This window comes from Amblyomma americanum, chromosome 11 (genome assembly GCF_052857255.1).
Source record: "Amblyomma americanum isolate KBUSLIRL-KWMA chromosome 11, ASM5285725v1, whole genome shotgun sequence".
Taxonomy (NCBI): Eukaryota; Metazoa; Arthropoda; class Arachnida; order Ixodida; family Ixodidae; genus Amblyomma; species Amblyomma americanum.
Window position 1 is genome coordinate 44219030 of NC_135507.1, and position 22525 is coordinate 44241554.

The following is a 22525-nucleotide window of genomic DNA, read 5'->3' on the forward strand; positions in this document are numbered from 1 at the left end:
TGCCTTCTCGCGATCTCCTTCGTCGACTTCAATTTGCCAGTAGCCGCTCTTGAGGTCCATTGATGAGAAATATTTGGCGTTGCAGAGGCGGTCCAGTGTGTCGTCGATGCGGGGGAGGGGGTAGACGTCCTTCTTTGTTATGCTGTTCAAGCGGCGGTAATCCACGCAGAATCGAAGTGAGCCGTCTTTCTTTTTCACTAGAACAACCGGTGCCACCCATGGGCTGTTTGAAGGCTGGATGACGTCGTCGCGAAGCATTTTTTCGACTTGGTCCCGGATGGCTTGTCGTTCTCGCGGTGACACACGGTAGGGGCTTTGACGGAGAAGTCGGACGTGTTGATTCATTATAATGCAATGCTTGGCAATTGGCGTCTGTCGCACCTTCGGCGATGTCGAAAAACACTCACTGTAGAAAAAACACTCTGTCGAGGAAAGCAATCGTCATTCCTCTGTTAGTGTGCCGGTATTCTTCGCTGAAGTTAGTAACCAGTACTTCGGCCTGGCCATTGCGGAAATGTGCGATGCCTCTTGCGATACTGATTCCTCGGTCTAGAAGCAACTGCTTGTTCTTCTCGATGATCGCTTCAGCGGTAATGGCTTTTGTGGCGCCTACGGTCGCGATAACGCTCGAACGGGGTGTGACGCTCAGTTCATCCTCCAGGACACTCAAGGCAACGTGATCTTCCGGAGTTCTCATCGAAGAGATGGCCTCGTCCGTCGAAAGCGTGATCATCTTGGGTATCAGGTCGATGATCGCCTGAAGCTCATTAAGGAATTTCATGCCAATGATCACTTCGCGAGAACATTGCCGTAGCACAACGAAGATTGCAGGACAGGTATGTCCTTTTGACAGTCACTCGCGCCGTGCACCGTCCTGATGGCGTAATGAGGTGGCCACTGTGGTGCGAAATTGTGGGCCGTCCCAAGCGGTCGTGACCTGCCTCGGCTGCGCAGCGAATGTTCTATTCATCACCGAGTAATCGGCTCCTGTGTCGACTAGAGCGGTAACTTTCCGGCCTTCGATAACTACTTCTAAGTAGGACGTCCTTGATCTTGCGTTTCACCTCATCCTGGGCGTCGGGACACGGCTTTGTCGGGTATGGGAATCGTGGGTAGAACGTGTCGTCGAAGCTTTTCTCGGTAGCGGCGTCGTTTTGAAGGTGGCTCGCGTCGTGGTCGAGGTTGTCATTTTATGCGGTGTCGGCGTGTCGGGGGCGTCATCTTCTTCCGGCATGGTCGTTGGAATGTCTTCGGTGTTTCGCTCGTGAGCAACCTCACCCCCAGAGGTTGCTCGTTTCCCCGACGTGGGCTGGGAGACTCCTCGTAAAGCGGCTGCGTAGCTGCGGCGTGGCGACGCAAAGCGCGAGGCTGACAGCATTAGTGAGCGTGAGCGGTGGTTCGGTTAGTACCCCTCTTGACGCAGGTACTCGTCGATTTCTTGCGGACGTTGGCCGAAGCGTGGTCGTGGTGCGTCAACAGCAAATCGACCAAGACCGGTGCGTGTGTACGGGCAGTGACGAAGAATATGGCCTGCCTCACCGGAATGGAAGCACAGCGGTCGGTTGTCGGAAGTACCCCAGGCGTCGCATTTCCTGGGGCTTGAGCGTCGTTCGTAGGCTGGGCGGGCGGGGATAGAGAGGCGGCGTTCGGGAACACGTTGGTCATGCCGGAATGGACGTAGGGGTTGTCGTTGGGGCTGAAGAGTGCTTACTGCAGCGGCGTAAATAATTTACTGGGGTTATGTGGCCATCGGGGTGCCAAGTGCCTGTTGCGTGTCTTCCCGTACCACATTCATCAGAGTCGCTGCTTGCGGCTGTGGGGAGGATGGCAGTAATCGGCGTAGCTCCTCTCCGACAATTTCGCGGATAACTTCCCGCAAGTTGTCGCTGGTGGCGGCCGTCGTGTCCGAACGCATTGCACAGACAGCGGAAGGGCGGTTGTACTGCCGCGCCCGGACGTCGAGAGTCCTCTCGATCGTGCAAGCTTCTTGATGAATTTTTAGACTGTTTTTGGCGGCTGGCGGACGAGGCTGCCAAAGAGTTGTTCCTTTACGCCGCGCATTAAAAATTGAACTTTCTTTTCCTCGGTCATCTTGGGGTCGGAGCGGCGAAAGAGGCGCTTCATTTTAACCGCGGACGGGCTCATTCGGAAGCTCGATCATATGGACTCGAGGAGTCGTTCGGCTCTTTCTTTCCTCACGACACTGGTGAATACCTTCAAGAGTTCCTTCTTGCATAGCCCCCATGTCGTTAGGATAGACTCGTGCTTTTTATACCACCTGCTTGTTGAGCCCTCCAGTGCGGAAAAGACGTTTCGCTGCAGCATCCCTATTGTTGAATAATGTCTTGCGCTCAGATTGGTCTAACCATTCTTCGGTGTATTCGCCTAGGGATTCGTTGAAAATTGGCGGCACCCGCGGCTGCTGCAGTATGATCAGGGTCGACATCTTTGGCAAGGTAATGGCGCTCCTAGCGGCGTCCTTTCGCTGTCTGGTGCGGTCCGGCAGGGTCCCGAACTCAGGCTGCTCACCCTGGAGACTACGTATTATCCGACTTGCGGATAATGCGGAGTGCAGAAGTGGAGTGCGAAGGAAAGATGAAGTGTGTAGATTGGTAGATTCTGAGCTGATTGGTGCATAGGTTGCTTGGCGTCAGATCACGAAAGAAACGAAAGTTCAAGTGAGGGGACAAGGGACAACGCTGAAGGCCTGCGTAGGTCATCGTCCTGTGATTTCAGTTTCCGTTGTTTCCCGTGTTGACGCCAAGCAGGCATGTTGAATTGTTGGCTACGTATAGAAGGCAATAATAACACCCCATTTCGTTATGTGATGTGCGTCAGCTGGTAGTACCTGAAGTCTTGGGCATGTAATAGATTATGCAATATTGAATGGCGTACTGGCCACTGCGCCGCTGACAGGAAGTAGGAATGTGCATTGTAGCCCACCAAGAGGAGCCTACCATTCCACCCATATGAAATATTTTTTTCTGTGAAAGCCATGTCTTCTTGACTGCCGTATATATAGAAAGATGAACTGGAGGGAATGCAAACAAAATAGAAGGTTATATACTCAACTCGTGAAGGTATTCTACCACCAATATAGAAAGAATATGCGGTAGAGTAAACCGCCTGTATATCTCCAGTGAGAGGAGTGCGTAAAGCGCAAGAAAAATAGCATCTTGGTTAAATTATTTGTTCTTTTTTAAGAAAAGGAAATTGCACAATAAATGACTCACTGTTTGGTGTGCACCTCAACCGCGTTGGGAGTAAATGGAGGAAGGTTGCAGTGAAGGAAAACAGAGAAATAGGTGCCGTAGTGTAGGGCTTCGAAATAAATTCGGCCACCTGATGACTTTCAAGTTGCACTGACATCGCACAAAATACAATTCAGAATTTGATGGTGGCTGCAGCCTGTGCGGAGCGGCATTCTCTGACGTTTTCCACGTGGACTGAACCTGCCCTTCCAATCCACGTCCTTCCCAATCCTTCATCTCCTAACCTTCTAGGAAAGCTTGGGAGGCGGCGCTCCTCAGCTGCCTTTACCTACAGTCCCAACGTAGCTTGGTCGGCAGGGCGCGAGCAGCGCCAGAGGCCATGGGGTCTCTAGACTAGGAGCTCCACCTAGGTTTGTGAGGACCTTGGCCATAGGGCCTGGGCGCAAATACCTCCTTTTACTGATTCAATAAACGTTTACCACCACCACCACAGCACACGCGCACCTTTAGTGCTTCTTCAGCGATTTTTCATCACCTTCGGAATAATCCTGCCCAGAAAAATATTCAAGCGGTCTTCATGGCATTATGTTGCAAAAATATAGAATATATTTGTGCGATGCCTGAAATATTGGTGACAATATATTGCACTCTCACAGATATTTTCGTGCCAGCAGTACTGTAGTCATTCTGGAAGAAATTCCAAACTGGGATTTTTAAACAACGGCGCTTTTGGGGACGTATAATAATATAATTATTTCGTTCCAAGCCGAAGAGAGAGAAAACTATCTCACAAACAAGATAGAATCCAGTGTGATGTGCCACATGGGCACTTATACCTTTCCCGTATAGACAGTTAGCCAAGCATGCTCGAGCGAAGGTGAGCCACACTTTGTCGAGAGCCGGGTGGTGCTGCTGCGTAAGATATGAATTGGCCGTATGCAGTTGTATTGTTCCTCCATTGTCTTTTTTAGGTTTTTCTTAACTACGAAGCCGATTTGTTTGATACAGCGTTTGCCAAGGAATATCCACGCAAAACGCTTTCAATAAGTCACTCGTACTGTCTAAATAAAATGAAACTCGAACAAGAAAACACAAAGAGAACAAGAAAAACGATAATATATGAGGGAGATTCAAGATCAGCGTAAGAGGTTTTTAGTTTCATGCGGCGAAGGCAGTTGCGTGAAAATTGGTTGTCATGCTTTTGCCTCACAGTATTACAGTTGCCTTTTTCTAGACGCTGGTAGCACATTTTAGTACATTCTAAGAGCCTTCGTATGCAAAAAATAGTGCTAAAACAGAAGGTCGCCGTTTCTTCATGCTTCTAAATTGTGGTGTCCGATAATTTCTGGCGCTCTATTAACCCTCATTGAATTTGCCGGAACTTTTAATCTTTGAATTGCCAACGATTAAGAAAGCTGCTTTAGCAGACCATCGCACTTGGTCTCGAAAATGATGATAGGAATACATGAAATGGAGTTCTCTCTGGGATAACAAGACCAACGAGCCCCGAGAGCGGGGCTGTCATAGGTCATTCGCAGCCACACATCCGAGGATATTGTAAAAATACCAACAATTGGGGCTAGTTTGTGCGTCGTGTAGAACTGTGAAGCGATAACGTAACTATTTCTACCAACAGCACAGAAAGAAACACCGTAAGGAAAGGCCCATCAATCTGCTCTTGGTATCCTTGGTATAGTTGATGTGGATATTATTTAGTTGAACTATAAACCTCTGAGTAAACGACTAGCTTAACTACAAATGTGATAAGGTAAAATATGTTTATTAAGTGAATAAGCCTTATAGTTATTATGGCCTAGCTCTATTCTGAGAAAACACCATTTACAATGCTGTGTCCAATATATCGCTCTTCTAACTCGGAAGGTTTTTTTTTTAAGTTACGGTATAAGCTTGAACATCCTATATGTTACGGATAGAGCAAAAGAGAGGCCCCAAACTTTGTCTCCAATATGGGTTTTGGTAGCACTTGCTTTACTTAACAAAAAATACTGCCGCTGATTTTTTCGAATTTCTTAGTGCGTTACGAAGCAAATTTCAAGTGCGCATCGTTTGTAATGCCCATGCCTAATGCACAAATAGAGAAAAACTAGCTTCACAGCAAGGCTGAAGCCACTCTCTCTCTGAGTATCCCTTTTCTCAGGAGTCTCCACTATAAAGCAGGACATACTTGTAATGCAATAGTTTTTATTTCCGAGTTGTGTTAGGTACAAACAATTAAGACTGCATCACGGTCATCTTGCACCATAATGCGAAGAAAGACGAAGTAACGAACAGGTGTTCTTCATTAAAAATACAGCTTGCAGTCCACCCTCACATCCATCACGAGATAGTGGTTACTGGATGTCCTGCTGTCTAGTAATTACCATTGGCATGCCGTACAAACTGAAAATCAGACCGAGTTCCCAAGCCTTAGGCAGCCGTAAAAAGCTTTCTGAGTTTTAGGTGCAGTGCATGCATCTGTAAATAATATCGTGGTTCTGTCGAAGGAATCGTTTCATTGGTATCCAAGTGTTTCTAAGCTCCTGGCGCGTAAAGGGAGTTTTGAAACCACGAGTTTCTTCAGCCCGCCTACTCCTCTCGCGGCGACAGTTCTGGTCAACTGGTACAGGTTTTCTAGAAACAGCTATCTGCAGCTGGCGTCTTCTGCCTATTTGTGTCCATGACTTTCGGTTGATACTGAAAAACAGCTAGTTTTGGCTCCTGTTATTCTCAGTAACTCAGACGTTTTGCTCCAGAAATTCATTCCCGCACTTCACTTCAGTATAGTACTCAGGTGTTCAGCTTAAGTCTGACGGTTTTAATCCAGATACACGTTCAAGGCCCCTGCATCGTACATTATTTGTTCCAAAAGATAGGCGTATTGTGTTTTTGTTGCGGAGGGAGGCAGCAAGCCGCCGCCAAATCCTTCAAAAACGACTCAGACCTAGAGGCAGCGACAATCTAGAGGTTATAGGTAGTTGTCTGGAAAGTTGTGATACCAAGACTTTTATCTCTCCAAACAGGAGAAAGCCTATATTGTTGTCAAAAAGGGAGCAATTAAGCTGCGCTTTAGCGCACCTACTTTTCGGGGCACGGTATGCTGGCCAAGTCCCAAGGTAGATTTCTATGACTAAATGCGCCGAATATTTAGTGTTGGAAGGGGAGGCATACTCCGCGGCAAAACATAGTAACTTGCTGTAGTTAGCATTGGAAGGAGGCTTTTAAAACCGGCACCGGAGTTCTTTAGGTTGGCAAGCAGTGGAGGTTCGAACCACGGTTAAAATATTTGTAAGTCCTAGAACTTCACAACCTTTGAAGAGTGAATTTGTTTCTGGTGCGAACGTAATTTTAGTGAGGGAAGTTTTTGCTACGTGAGTAGTGCTTTTTGGCTTGCCCCGGAAGAGGCGCCCATCTTGAGCACCTATCTAGATTCATGTGTATGCCTCCTAGGCTTTTGATGTCTGGGAAGCTGGGGATGTGCGAGGGTACAGTGGACTCGTATCCACAGCACGTAGTTTCGGTGCATAAGAATATTCAGATTTTACTTTTTGGGGCTATTTATTTAAGAAAAAAAAACGGTGACAGCTTAGTGATCTCGCGCACCAGCCCTTGAAGCTGATTTATTCGGGCCGCCGCTGGTTGGAATCTCAGTCGTGGATATTGACGTAATTGCTTTTCGATAGGCTCTGAACCCCCTGGATATGCATCGACAAGAGACGATTTTGCTACATATTAGACCCCAGAATTGGTGCTTTCCCACTAAAACTAATTACTTGCATGATTACGACTTGTTAATGTGAGATTAAGTGGCGGTTGTATAGGTATTTGTACTTTACGGTATGTGGAGGCAGATAATACGAGAGCGACCTCACGTGTACCCTTATCAGGCACACATTTCAGCTTTCCATATAGCATTTTTTCGCCTAGGTCTGCTCTCCAGTACGCCGTTCTTGAAGCACAGCGCCGACGATGATTCTCTCCTCAAGCGGCATCTTTCGCAGAAGCTGTCGCAGATGGACCTTCCCACATTCCTTCGTTTGCGCTATTTTTTCCTCCTCCGTCCACGGTAACCGCGTTATGGATCGTTTCCGCGCTACGCCTTCCTACTTTCTTACAATAAACTCTCGCCTTACCCTCCTAGCACGTCGACCCGCCTTCTGTGGTAAACCCTCCGGTTGGTTCCCACGGCAACGACGTACCATGTGTTCTTTCTCACGTTTTCGCCCTACCCTCCTCCTTTCAATTCCACGGTAATCATTGTCTGGTTCGGGATTGCTGTTCTCTCGCTACACACTCCACTCCCACGGTGACCACCTACCAGGCATTCCCACATCCCCTTACCCCTCCCCTGGTTCCCAAGAGTGATGCCCAAAGGGCCAACTTGCGTCGGGACCAGTATCCTCCTCCCCAAAATATCTCATAGCACCAACCACCAGTACCGCCACCACTGAAACCACCCTCTGTATCAGGATCCATAACGCACAAAATTCAAGGGACACAACGCGAGCGCTAAACTCTTACTAAACGAGCTTAATTTTAAGCTGGCACTTTATAAAAATCACGCATAGTGCAGGTATAGACTGCTAACAACGATTATCTTGTCAAGGTCTTGATGTGTCAAGGAATGAGATGAAAAAGCACAACAAAAACCACGAATCAGTGAGCAAGTTTCACACTATCGCCCGCTGCCTTGAATCTAAGAAAGGTAAGCCGTTTCTTGGTAATGACACCAGAGGATCACGCACACAATTTTCCAATCCTTCTTTTGGTTCAAGTGTAGGATTTCTTTCAATAGATATTGTCACTGATAAACGGTCGAAGCACTCAAACCAGGTTTAATTAAACGTGCTGGGCGTGCAAGACAGCGGGGAGCTCGAGCGAGGAAGAAGATAAAAACCCCTAGCCCCTAGAATGCGCAAGGCACGGCAAGTCCTATCTAAAACAGTTCGGCCGCAGTATGACGCCACTGAATTCATTGGTACTGTGGCATTACTCCCCCTCTCTGAAGGGCAACGACTCGGTGCCGCAACAATGAGAAGCAGGAAGGCAAGGGACGGCGAATGTTCCGGCGGCTGGTGTAGACACGCCTGAAGAGCTAGCGGGCGTGGTACGGCTTCATCCGTGCGACATGGACGACTTCGGGGGTCGGCCGTCTAGAGGAGCGAACTGTTCCCTGGGGTAGAACTTCATAGTTCACGTCACTGACTTGGCGGAGCACCTCGTAGGGGCCAAAATATCGCCGTAGAAGCTTTTCAGAGTGCCCACGCATGCGGATTGGGCTCCACACCCAGACTTGTTCGCCGGGCTGGTAATGCACATTTCGGTGGCGGAGGTTATAGCGCCGAGCGTCGAGAGCTTGCTGTTGCCGGATGCGCTCTCTAGCTAGTTGGCGGGTGGCCTCGGCGTAACGAACGAATTGGGCAGCACCCGTAACAGAGCAGGTAGTGCTAGCTGGAAGCAGCACTGCATCCAGCATGGTTGTAGCGTCGCGACCATGTACTAAACGAAAAGGATTGAAGCGCGTTGTTTCCTGGACTGCAGTATAAAGGCAAATGTGACGTAAGGGAGTATGGCCTCCCAGTTCCGGTGGTCCGCATCGACATACATGGAAATCATGTCGGCGATCGTCTTGTTGAGCCGTTCGGTGAGGCCGTTGGTTTGAGGGTGGTAAGCGGTTGTCTTGCGGTGACTGGTGCCGCTCAGGCTCATAACCTCCTGCGTAAGGGCCGAGGTGAACGCTCTTCCCCTGTCAGTTAAAACGATGGTGGGTGCACCGTGACGAAGCACAATATTTTGGATAAAAAAGTTCGCAATTTCTTCAGCGGTATCACGGGGCTTCGGAGAAAGAGTGCTGTCCCGCGAAGTCGCCGAGTTCTTCGAAATACGCAATAACTGTTCTTCCGGGCAAACACGGAAATTCACAGCCAAAATTGGTTACCAAGAGCTCGGTTCGGCCATTGTTCAGCTCAACAATTCCGCGAGCAACACAGACTTGCCGACCAAGGAGCAGCGAAAGGTTGGTTTCAGCGATGCCACGAGTTCCAGTTATGTTGTCGCAATCTACGGTAGCAAACATGCTAGCTCTCGAAGGATTTAATACGTGGTCGTCAAAGACGCGTAACTTAGTCCCGCGTGGCTTGGGATCGTCGACAACAGGGGGTTGAGTGGAAAATGACACGACAAGCTCCTGAAGGTTGATGACAGCACCGTACCCCCGAAGGAAACCCAAACCAAGTATCAGGTCTTTGGAGCACTCGGGCAGCACAGCAAAGCAACCAGGGAAAGTAGCACCGTGGATCTGGATTCGTGACGTGCAGACGCCAATTGGCGCAACAACATGGCCACCGGCGGTGCGGATCTGTGGTCCAGAACAAGGGGTCAGAACCTTTCTGAGGGCCGTGGCTAACCGACTGCTCATTACAGAAAAATCAGCGCCGTTATCCACAAGTGCGCTCACATCGCGATTATCAGCGATTACTGGGATTTCGTCAGACACCAGTCGGTCGCAGTACGTCGTTGTCGTTGAGGTCGTCGGGTGAGGTCGTCGTCGGTCGGATCGTAGACGCGAATCATCGGGTGGAGGCTCTTGACTTGATCCAATAGCGGCGGCCCTACCCCCGGGGGACGCCATCTTTTGCTGGATGCATGAGCTTTGCTGGATGAGTTTGAGTTTGCTGGATGTATGAGCTTAGAATAAAGCTCTCTTATCGTTTGCCTCGGCACGTACAAAGTTGTTTAAGAGAGGAGTACTAAAAACATGCCTGTCTAATGCAGTAAATAAGTCGACCGCCTAGCCTAATGACAAGAAGTTTCCGTAATCAGGTTGATCGCCTTCAGGAAGCGGGATACCCGATGTACCTTGTAGTAGTAGTAAAAGAAAACATGCGTAGACAAAGAAAAAACAAAAGGTTGACAGATAAAGAAGAACGTCCCATCAAAATTGAAGTAATGCCTTATATTCACATGCTTTCCCAAGGCCTCAAAAAGATTGAAGAGAAAATTGGAGTTAAAATTCTCATGTCAGCGCCAGAAAAATTGTCCCGCGTGTGTAAGAACACATGTGCAGACAAACAGGATAAAAAGGCCTGCTCTGTATGGCATCAAAACCCATTTGTAACTTGCACCAAACACGTTAGTGCAAGTTGCCGCTTTCATGTGGCAAGTTTTATATTAGGCAGACAGGGCGGTGTCTGAATAAGCGACTCAGCGAGCACCACACAAATGTTAGAGATGAGCGGCCAGGTAATTTGGCTCGTCACTGCCGTGGTCACAAGTGCACGCCTAAGTTCGAGGAGTGTTCAGTGTTAGTAAAAAATAGCGGTAAGAAAACGAGGGAGATAATTGAAGCTACGGCGATGGATAAAGAGGGATTAAAAAATTTTCACGGTCAGTGATCCTTCAGTGTCATTATCAAGAAAAGGCTTAGCTTTCTTAGATTAAAGGCAGCGGCCGATAGTGTGAAACTTTCTCACTGATTGGTGGGTTTTATTGTGCTTATTTATCTCATTCCTTGATACATCAGCACCTTGACAAGACAATCGTTGTTAGTAGTCTATACCATTACCATGCGTGATCTTTATAAGGTGTCAGCGCCAATTAAAGATCGTTTGAAGAACCACATTGCGCATTCAAAAGAGACAAACACAGGAAAAAGCCAAGAAGACGGAAAGAGCGCAATGGCTTTTTCCTGTGTTTGTCTCTTTTGAATGCGCAACGCGGTTCTTTAAAGCAATGCACCAACTAGCCCAACAAGTTCTTCTAATCTAAAGATCGTTTAGTGGAAGTTTACTGCTCGTGTTGGTGTCCCTTGAGTTTTGTGCGCTATGGATCCGCATGTTCACTACACACTAGCCCGAACCCTCACCCTTCCACCCTCTGGTTACGCCTACATAGGCTCTCGCCATAAACCATCATTTCCTAGTAACCCAACTAATCCTTCTAGGGTAACTACACTCCGGTTGGTTTCCATAGCAACCATTGACCAGTTCAGCCTTGTTACGTTTTCGTCATGCCCTCCTGTTTCAACACCAACTATCCTCCGTTTGGGAATTCCTTCGCTCTCCCATAATTGATTTACACATTATTCCTTTTCATTCTGCATATAATCAATTTATGTGCCTACAGGATTGGAAAAGAAGTTTAGATGCTTCCAAGCGCTCAACCTCCCTTTACCTCGCGAATAATTTTTAGCTGCCTCGTATGGTATTTGCAACTGCAAATCTTAATTAGTGCAGCTGTAATAACGACAGTACTGCAAAAAGGTGCTGTCAATCTTCGAATGTTTCTTAAGTAACTTAAGGGTTCTTTAAGTTCCTGCAACATGATGCCACCAAGTTTTGCGCTTGTGACCTCTTCGACGAGAAACACCCCTGGTAAGGATGTCTTAAAATATTCCATTAAGAATATGTACCGCACCAGCATTCTTATGAATGAAACATCACCAAAGCAAAAGGGGTGCATATATCTTGAGCATTGGTAATAATGGAAAAATTCAACGAGGAAGCTGAGACCAAGTATAAAATATTTCAATTGACACACAGAGCGCATGCTGCTTGGCGTAGAGGCTGTGTGGAATGGATAATGTAATTTTTTTTACCTGTAATATTTTCTTTGTAAAATTAGTGGGGTAACAATTTTATTGAACATATGAGAATGCCAATTCTCTGAAGTAATATTACTGTAGCTTAAAAACGGTTCACTGCATGAATTTGTAAGCACGCGTTTTCCACCTGCACATAAGATACATTCCCAACTTCCATAACTTTCACACATAAATTCGGCAAAGGGTGACTGATGCGGACTAACATAATTATACGCCACCTGATTAACGCAGCTCGTCACAGTCATCCTGAGATTAGACACCGCTCAAATGATGCAGCCAAATACTATGAAGCCCAGGATAGGAGGAGAATGGTTTATGTTAGGGCTTTTTTCTTTTCATCTTGAGCTGCCCTTAGGAAAAGAATTTCATTGCGCACTAGAATAGAACAATAATTAAAAAGACGGTCAGCATGTTTTGTGCTTTACGCATATGGCCATTAAGGACGTCACGCTTTAAGTCCCCTTAGCTCTCAGTACAGCGCCATGCGCCATGTGTTGTAATTTGCATACACTACTGCCTGGGTACTCTATCGTCATTTTTTATAGGGTTTTTCAGAAACTTCAAATTATTTGGAACATGTAGTGCTGCTGCCGTGGTCCTTCCACGGAGGCAGATGTTTTAAATGAGTGAACGGCTCCGGTATGCTGCCATAGGCGTCTTGTGCAGCTTTATGCAAGGTGAGAAGGCTCCGAATTAAGCGGCGGATATCATTCTCCTTCTGCTCTCAAGCAGAAGAAGAGCGTAGCAGGGCTACGTCACATCAAGCACGGTAAAAAACGAGGGATGGCTCGGGTGGTGCCCTGCGCGAGACATGTAAGCAGGTGTACGTAGGAGGCAAGCGAAACCTTAAAAAATAGTGATTGGTTATGAGTAACGAGAAGCGCAAGATCTATCTCACTCCAGGTGTACAGCTCATCCGCGCTGTGAGAAAAGGAAAAAAAGGGCAATAAAAGAGGGCAGAGGGAAATATGTGGCAAAGGGGACGGATGCAAAGGGCTTTCGGTCAGCTGTGGCTGTTTATTGAGCAGTCACCTCGTGGAGCACACGAGCGTGTATAGTTGTGCCTCCATCGAAGCGCTGCCGCCGTGGCCAGAATTTGATCGCGTGCGATTGGACACAGCATCCGATAGCTCTGGCCAGTGAATCACTCCTGCGGTTGCGCCAAAAGCACCGGAAGAGGACGAGCACGCTGTTCACCTTAAAGGAAGCCGCTGATGGCGTTGCCTCGGCAAGCAAAGAACTCAGCCAGGGAGACAATGCTCCCTGCCCAACGTAGTAAAGAGAGCACAGGAATGATACACAGCTGATAATTTCGCTGGCAGGACGGGTTCTCAGCGCAAAACTCATCTTTCATAGCCGGACAACTATACTTTCCCGCCAACCGGCATGTCCTTCTACCTACGCCACCAGCCTCCCTCTATGGCCAAAAGAAACGGAGTTTTCACATCCGCGCTATCAATCACTTCGACAAGAGCACTCACACAGATCGATACACAAAATCACAGAAAATCTAATCGGTTGGGCATCGGTCACCATCCATTGCTTATCGGTTTCGATCCAAATCCCCAGCGTATCCGTAAGCGCTGTCACCATGTCACAGAGTGGGGCTTGTTCAGGACGGCACTCAACGACTGCCTGCGATCAGTTCCATGGGATCTACAGAAAGCTTTGTTTGCAGCGCTTCAAAAAGCCACTCGTTCAAAATGGGTGAAAAGCCGGTCACCTCCGGATCTGCACCTTCTTGGGCTCCGGGCAGCCCGTCGTCGGGCGAAACTGGTGGTCACTCGAGACCCATCTTCGTCGCAACGCCGAGACACATTACACCGGCTAACTGCTGTGGCGCGCCGACATGAGAAGCGCCTTTCTCGCCCCCGGTGGCAGGACTGGTGCGCGTCTCTTGGCTCATCGTCAACGACTGCATCGATATGACGCCCCTTCCGTCTCATAGAATACGGCAAGTGTTCAAAAGACCCCGCAAGTTCAGCATGTCTTACTTCGGGACAGACGTCAAGCCAGTTCGCTTCAGAAGTCATGACTTTATTGCCAGCTTTCGACCAACCACCAGCGCATTTCATCTACCCGAATACTATTCCTTCAAATGTGGGCTCGCCCCTCTAAGCAAAGACGACTTTGAAGGCATGCAGAAGCAGTTCATCGTGGCTGAGTCTATTGCAGCCATAGATCTAACGAAACTGCATAAAGCTCCTGGCGCCAGATAGAATTACATATGAGGTTCTTTTTTTAAAAAAAACAAGCCTTACATTGAAATGGTTACTTGAAGCCCTGAACACAGTTTGGACACGCGGAGACGTTCCGCCATCTTGGAAACATATGGAAGCGGTGCCGGTCCCTAGCCCCGAATGGATCCTAGCAGGTTAAGCAACCTTCGCGCGATAGCGCTTACGTCCACTCTATGTAAGCTGCTAGAAGGGATAATAGCTACGCGGTTCTCATGGTGGCTGGAACGGTGTCACTGGCAACACCCGGCTCAGATTAGCTTTCGCCCTCACTTGGGCACTGAGGACGGACTGGACCACCTATCAAGCATGATGCTGCTCGGAGGCAGATCTCAAAAAAATCTGCTCGCTTCTAAACACGGACGTTCCCAAGGCGTATGACAACGTCAGCCACTCAGCGATCTTGGCCATTCTACGTTTGCTTGATCTCCCTCCTCGAGTACACAACTTTGCGGCTTCGTTCTTGGAAGACCGTTCCATCGTTATAAGCATCGGCAAAGGAAGGTGTTGGCCACTTCACCCTAAAGGGGGGTGTACCTCAATGATCCGTGCTGGCCCCTCTATTATTTGACATCGCCCTGATTCCTTTGGCATGGCAACTGGCTAGTATTCCGGATATCTTTTATTGGTTGCATGCGGGTGACGTAACGGTTTGGTCACTACACACGGACCTTGCCCCCCAAAAAGTAGGCTTTAAGACTGCTCTCGAGAAGACGGGCTCTCAGTGGTGCACCAAGATTGGCCTGGCCTTGTCGCATGAAAAGACAAACTTTATGGGTATCACAAAGCGATGGGGTAGACGCCGTCTTTTGCACACACCTATACAGCTCTCCTTGAACAGCGAACTCCTTGCTACAGTGTCGTCGATGCGGGTGCTAGGCATCGACCTGGACAGCTCTGGATTTGTAGCACAGCGGGTTTGATCTACCCGACAGAAGGCATGCAGTACGCTGCACCTACTTCGGCGAATTGCCCAGAAAACATGTGGTGTATGCTTTAATATGGTTCGAACATTAGTCTGCTCTGTGTTGCAGCCTCGGCTTGTTTATTTTAATAGCGCAGTGAAGCGCCCCAGAAAGCGCTGAACGCGCTGCACTGCACAGTTTATCAAAATATTTTACATTTACGGTAGCAATCTACGGTAGCAAACTATCTTCTGAACGACTGTTCGCGAACGTGAATGTACGAGTATTATTCGTGCGAGTCACTTTTGGAGGCGGAAATACGGCTACCTAATACAAGCAAACTTTATCTTTTCTATCATATTTCATCTAATTGCACAAAAGTAAAAAAAATTAACAATTGTTATTGAAATTATGCTCTGTGCACGGTGTTTATTCTAGCTTAAAGAAGGAATATTGAGCTGTCTTCCAGTACTCAACAATTCATTCTCGGCTGGGGTTTTTTTCATCAGCGTCCGCTGCCATTACATGTGCCCAACCATCCCTCGAGGTTACTGAAATCGTCCTCTGTGACCTATCTGCCCAGACGCCTCGCCGCTTGGTTACAGCCGCTGACGATGTTTTCTATCATGGCTGCGACAATGTCATTTCAGTTGTCTCTGACCACATTGCTGATAGGGGCGCCACGGTCGTACCGAGCCCGCGCTTTATATCCCTAGGAGCTTTTATTGTTCCCTCACTTCTTCGTTTTCCCCATGCGTCCTCTTGGACCAAGAATATATAGAGCTCCGAAACTGATAACAAACGTGGTCTTCAAAGACTGAGATGCCCAATACCAAAACTTTTAAATGACACTAACGTTTCATTGATGTCACAACTATCAGCCACTGTTGCCTCTTGCATTACAAATATTACGGCTTTCATGCTTTTGCTGTAGCTGATCCTACTTGCTTTGTTCGGAAGTACCCCATTCCTCCTTGTGAATTAGTTTTTGTTTTCGTGTGTAATGACTATTCTTCATGTTTGATTTTGCTGTTTACGAAGGTGCGGTAATAATAATTTTCTTTCTTGAATTTAAAATATTCCAGTTTGCTGCAGTCCGCAACAAAGGTGCTTTGTTTTTGAGCACAAAATATTAAGGCAAATTTATTTGGCCACATGCTTTCTGCGACTGTTCTATCACTTTAACGCATTTCTTTAAAGGAAACCGCAAAGACAGGCCTAAATAAATCAATTTATGATATAGTAAATTCTATGAAACCTCCTACGGTGTTGAAAAGCTATATATATTTTGAACAATGGGAGGTCCAGGACATTTCTGAAATTCGTGAAGAGTTGAAAAGTTCACCCGCTGCGATGGCTCATTGGTTAGGGTTCTCGGATACTGAGCCAGACTTCCCGGGTTCGAATCCAGCCGCGGTGGCCGCGTTTCGATACAGACGAAAGGCAAAGGTGCTGCGTGATGTGCAATATCAGTGCAGGTTGTACATCCCCATGTGGGCGAAATTATTCCAGAGCCCTCTACTACGACACCTCATCTGTCTTTCTTCTTTCACTCGCCCCTTTATTCCGTTCTGTACATCGCGGTTCGGGTGTGCACCGAGATGTGAAACAATTGCTGCGTCATTTCCTTTCCTCAAAAGTCAATCTTTTAAAAAGGTCCCAACGTTTACGGCAAGGAGTGATTCTTCTAAAATATTCATTTTCCTGCACATGACAAATGAGCTGACCTTTTGCGTTGAGATAAAGATGTTCTGCTGGGGATACCACATGGAAGAATCCCATTGTAGTAATGGGAACTGTATAGTGGGTTCAGCGCCATTGTCTTGTCTAAAAAATGAATTATTCATCTCAGGCTGCAAATAAAAATTAAGAAGTGCGCAAGATCACGTGTTCAAAAAAGATGTATATATACGTGCGGCTCTTTACAGGTCGTACGGCTTTCGTAAAAGCAAAGTCAGCTGCTGATATTTGGGAAGAATGAACTCTTTTGCCGTAGCCTTACTTTTGGTGCTTGGCGTCACGACATGCGGCGCCAAAACTACGGTGGCAGAACTTCAGCAGGTAAGAAAATTTCTTTTTTGTCCATGATCACAGATAGATAACAGGTTATAGTAACCATTACAATCTCCTAAGAGCAGCATGCTCGTAATGACGTCATTTATATATAAATAGCTCCATTAATGGCATATTTGAGCTAATCTTGCAATGATTACATTATAGACTTCCGATTTAATTGACTTGCATTGTGATAGCGCGATAAAAAGTTTAACCGTATTTAGTAATGGAACGACCATACTTTTTTCGCCATGAAATGTGTGAAAACTTTAAGGTTGCATTTCTAATGCAGGATAAATATTCATAAAAATATTTAATCTGTAAAAATACAAACATTCAGGCATGCTTAAAACACCCAGAAGTAACATCGCCTACACAAAGTGGATCAGGTCAGTTTGACACATTTTGCTTTAACATGCGGCTGCATTCGCAGCTTTCCGCTAAGGACGCAGTTGCTCCTTTTGATGAAAAAAATCTTCCTGTGCACTGTAGCTCTTCTTCACACGGCTTCCACGGCCGGCATTGACCTAGCTCTGCGTGAAGGTGTAGTACAGGGCGTGAGTAGAAAACGCTGTGGACGTCAAGAGAGGAACGCCTGATTTATGGGATTGTAGAATATAGAGACTCTCGCCGACTGTGGTGAGGGCTTCTTGCCACAGCAGATATTAGAGTCGCAGGAAAATTTTCCAGTTCTGATTCGATTCTTATTTTATTTCTCGTTATTATTATTTTCGAGTTTCTTATTCTCGGTTTATGCACTCTCATGGTATCTGCGGAAAAGAAATATGAGTTTCCTTTATAGTTTCACACATGAACCCCGTGATGAGAAAAAAATCAGTTACTGCGCCTTTGCTTTCGCCAAACAAAACACCCTTATCGCCACAGAAGGCTTTACTCCTTTCGACATTGTAGCGGGTGAGGCTGCGTGATGTACTGTTGTCTCCGCCGTTTTACCTGTGTTAAGCTCTTTGAATAAGCTATTACAAGCTTTTCTGTGAAACAGGACAATCAGTAAGCTCGTTGAACAAATGCTTCATCAGGCACTGCTTACAATCGAAGTAAAACAAAATGCACTTTCAAGCACGACCTCTGTGTTCGAGAGCCTATTCAACTTCTATCTCAAATGCGAGCGTACAGCACTTGTATCGAGAGTTAATGCTGTCTATATAGAGGGCGGCTACTGAAGGCCACTCTAGCTTGACTCGCAGCATTCAGCGCAAAGCTTACCGGCATTATGACAATCTTTAATACGGTAGGCCGAATATCGAAAATTTTTGTTACATGGCGTGCTTTTTTTTCTCTCTCTGCTTCTTAGCCCAGTATCTTTTCATTAAAACTACTTTCCGGGCGAGTTGGTGCTATATGAGTCTAGAAAAAATAACAGTGCTAACACATGCAAGCGCAGAAGAGACGAGATTCAGCAGACACAAGCGTTTTTCGTTCTCTAAACTTTTGAACGTCACTAAGGCTAATGCAATGACCACATGAGTGATTATGATTGCAAAACACGCGCTACTTTGGACGCTACTGAAACACAAATCTGAATGCCCTCAGAAATTACTGCATGTTCCTACTCTGACTGGTGGTGCTTACAGGATCTGCATATGAAAAAGCAAAGGAACACACCTTGCACAGTTTGAAATTAGAGGGAAATTTGATAGAATAGTTTGCTCTTGAGGCATGACTATGCTGTTGTGCAGAGTCTTTCACACTGAAGGGGAAGTGGGAGTGCGGAAGTGCATGACCGCTACGCTTGTCGAGAACAGAAAATTGGGTGAGCTGGCAAGGGAGAATCGGCGGCATTCGCGCTTGCGCAATAATCTGTGCCAGCTGCTCTTCCGCGCATGGGTCTTGTGAGTACATTCGCGCCGGCTCTCGGTGGCAGCGCTCCTCGAAGCGCGGCGGTCAGGAGCTCCAAGCTGTCTTATAAACCTGGAATACCCTGGACACAACTTTTAAGCGTTCCTTGCACACGCAACCACTGCAGTAGGCAGGATGCTTCATGCTAACCGAGGGGATTTCGCTGAAGAGGATAAAACAGCAGATGGGCAGAAAAAACCAGGACAGAATGCTTAAGTGTTGTATGGGGCCTTCAATGAAATCAGCAGAACAGAAAAGATCAGTTGCAGCGTTTCGGTGTATCCTACAAGACAAGAATTCGCGGTGGGGGGAAGTTTTTGCAAGGCGCGGTGCGCTAGGTGGATGTAAGGAATTATACACGCCACACAGTTACTTGCGCAAAGGATTTTCCGGCTGACCGAGTCGCCTTGAACTTTTTTATAATTGGCGTGGTAGAATGGCACCAATCCATTGAAGGGGTTTTTGTTTCTGGCTCAAAGTAACTAGCCCATGTTTCCCCATCGGTTCCTATGCGGGACAAGAAATCCTTCTGTTCAGCATCTAAAAGCTTCAGCAGCTCAGGAAAAAAACTTGTTATTGGCTATCTGTACTTAGCTGTGACGCTTCGTGGAAAATACCTAGCGCATGCCGTAAGTTTCAAAGTCTTGATACTTTCCGCCGCACATCCTCGGGTTAACGAAAGCTCCTCAGCCAATTCAAGAACCGTAATGCACAGGTTAGCACGTATGATTGTGTCGGTGCGCTCGAGCGTCGTGGGAATAGTTGCAGTGGCAGGTCACCCAGGCCGCACATGGCCCTACATATCAGTTTCGGCACTTTCTGAGGCTATGACTCGCTGACCAACCGTCCAGCATTCCAAAAACAGCGCACAAACTGTTATGAGTTGGACAAAAACTTTCCATGTCAGCTACACGGAATTCAACGAGAGCTCGCTATTTGATACTTGAGCGAAGGTCTTTTAGTAGAGCATCCGCCTCGCATTCTGAAGGGGCTGGGTTCGATCCCCAGTGTCGCCAGGTACCCACCAGTTTTATAATCGGTACAGGATTTCCGGCTTGGTGCTCGGCTTTTCTGGGATTAACTTCTAGGCAAAACCGTCTTGGACCAAACAGTTATGCTGACGGGCCAGGGATTAGATCCGCCGTAAAACAATACTAAATCCGCCACGTGCGGTAAAAGCCCATTTGTGCCCAACCCACCAGCCCGATTTTCTTGGGTAAGTATAGTGGCACCGTCTGTGTGATGTTGCTGAAAGTGGGCGCACATACCCAGGAAGCATGCTTTTGCTGTCCTGTAAAATTACAGCTCAATGTTTTTCTGAAAAGGAGAGAAACATAAGAGTCATTACTTTTTGGGCGAACGGGTATAATGACTTTTATCATGTGGCTAGAGGGTTCGTACCAAAACGAAAAGCAAGCTTCTAAATGTGTCTTCAAGGGATTTCTTGCACTTGCATTTGAGATTCTCGGACTAGAGTACTTACCTGTTCTCATTTGGTAGCTACCCAGCCACCGAAGCGAGGGAAGCATACGATCTCACAGCTGGTCTTTTACTGGTCTCGGTGCCAGCAACCTAGCTTTATGTTTAACGCGTCAAATATTTTCCGCAAGAGGCCGCTCTTTCTCAAACTGAAAGAAAACAGGAAAGCGGTATCCGCTAAAAACTCATTTCATAAGAGATTAGAGAAAGATGCTGTGGGATTTCAATTTCTGCCTAATACAATTTTATCTGTAAGCAAAGGAGGAAGATTCTAGACTAAATAAGCCGAAAGATGATATAAACTGCCCCCTTTGCTGATCTGACTAGAATTATGGAGGGCAGTAATTAGGAGTTTGCGCACTTTGCTTAAAATAAAATATGAAAGAACACCTGACATTCGGTTCTTGGTGCTCTTTAAAGGCATGGAAGGCTTGTTCTTCTTTTCCAGAAAGCTAAAGCTTAACTCTCCCAGAAAATGACGCTAATTAGAAGTATTGTACCAGTATGGTTCCTGTATCCTCGCGTATCTTAAAGACCACACGCAGCTCAGCAGCAGTTATTTCAACGAAAAGAAAAAGCCCTACTTTTCTATATGTTGGCTTCTGGATAATTATTGGAATGTCGTGATGATGCCAGTTTTTAGCTGCAGTGAACACTTTCCTATACTTTCTTACTCAGGCCCTCAACACCGGTGACAAAATCTGGACTGTCCAAAGAAATTATACAGTTACTGACAACAAAGGAAAACACTTATGTGTTTATGCACATAAAACTTCTCTGGAAGAGGACGGCTACCGGTTTGAGCAAGGGTATAAGGCAGGCGAGGGCTGGTGAGTTTGTTCACAAGGCATTTGTCTCAGACATAAATCCAAACGGAGTGGTGATGCCGAGACAAGGCAAAGCCCCACATATGATCCCTTAAACGAGAGTGTTATCTGTGCATTGTACTTAAGAATTCAGTATAAATTTGTCACCTTTTATCTTCAGGAAAACCTCACACATTTTGTTGACATTTGTCTCTTTGAGAAACTTAAAGCTTGCATCAATTTCACAGGAAGAGATTCCATCAGAAATAATGATTTTGAATCTTGAAGTTCAGTCGTGCTTTCAGTACAGGTGAAAGGATAAAAAGCGACAGCTAAAGGCATAGCCTGACAAGGGCCATTGCTTCATCCAGCAGTCGCAGTGAACAGGACGCAAATGTACACAAAGGTTACAATAACAAAGCGCGTAGGTAATAAACAGCTATTTGCACGCGCATCTGGCAGAAAAATCAATATCACAAAAAAGCGTACTTAGTACTAGGAACCAAATTTCGGAATTATACAGATAAAAAACATGTAAGAACCGATACAGTCAGCCTTTACCGTAATCATTTTCTAATAACCACTCCTTGAGTAAACTATCGAATATACTCGAGCAGAAATCAATGCTTCCTCGTATTGTATTGAGCAGAGGAGGGAACTGGTTATTGGCGTGCCTTATGCCATAATTAGTACGGATTTTTGTTTTTATATCCTCCTTGCCGAGGCTGTAGTGGCGGGGAAATTTGTACACAGTGTTCTCATAGAGTAAAGAGCGTTACAACATAGTGGAATAATAAAGCTTAGCGCATAAGTGTGGTCCTTCAGATATTTATGTATCGTGCATGGGACGCATGGTAAGAAACGATGTGATAGCATGCAAACACTCAGTGCGCAGAACTCGATACGCATTTGGTAGAAACCCTTTTGCTGTTTATACTTCACGTGCCACGAGAGGCGTACAAAGTTCTAAAAAGGCCGAAAACCACCTCGACGCGCGAAGCATTCGCGTTAGGTTTCCTACGTTGGGCAAGAAATTTTAAATAGAGAAAGTCATGCTAAGATTATTTTTATTCTCTAATATAGTACCATTTACTATAATGCAGGAATATATATCTCTGGCATTGCTATCTCTACTGTACACAAGTTTTTGCCTTTCCATCTACATCACGAGAAAACTGAAGAAAACGTTTAAACAAGGTGCGCAGTGTTGCAGGTCCCTGTGCAATTTGAAACCACGCCTAAAATGTGCCAGCCGGTACCTGTAAAACTTCAATATCTGCATAATGCTGCCTGATATGTCTGTAGAGGTTATATCTGCTGAGCCATACCATATACTGCCGCGGTTCATGTGTCTTCAAATGAACCTTTCGAA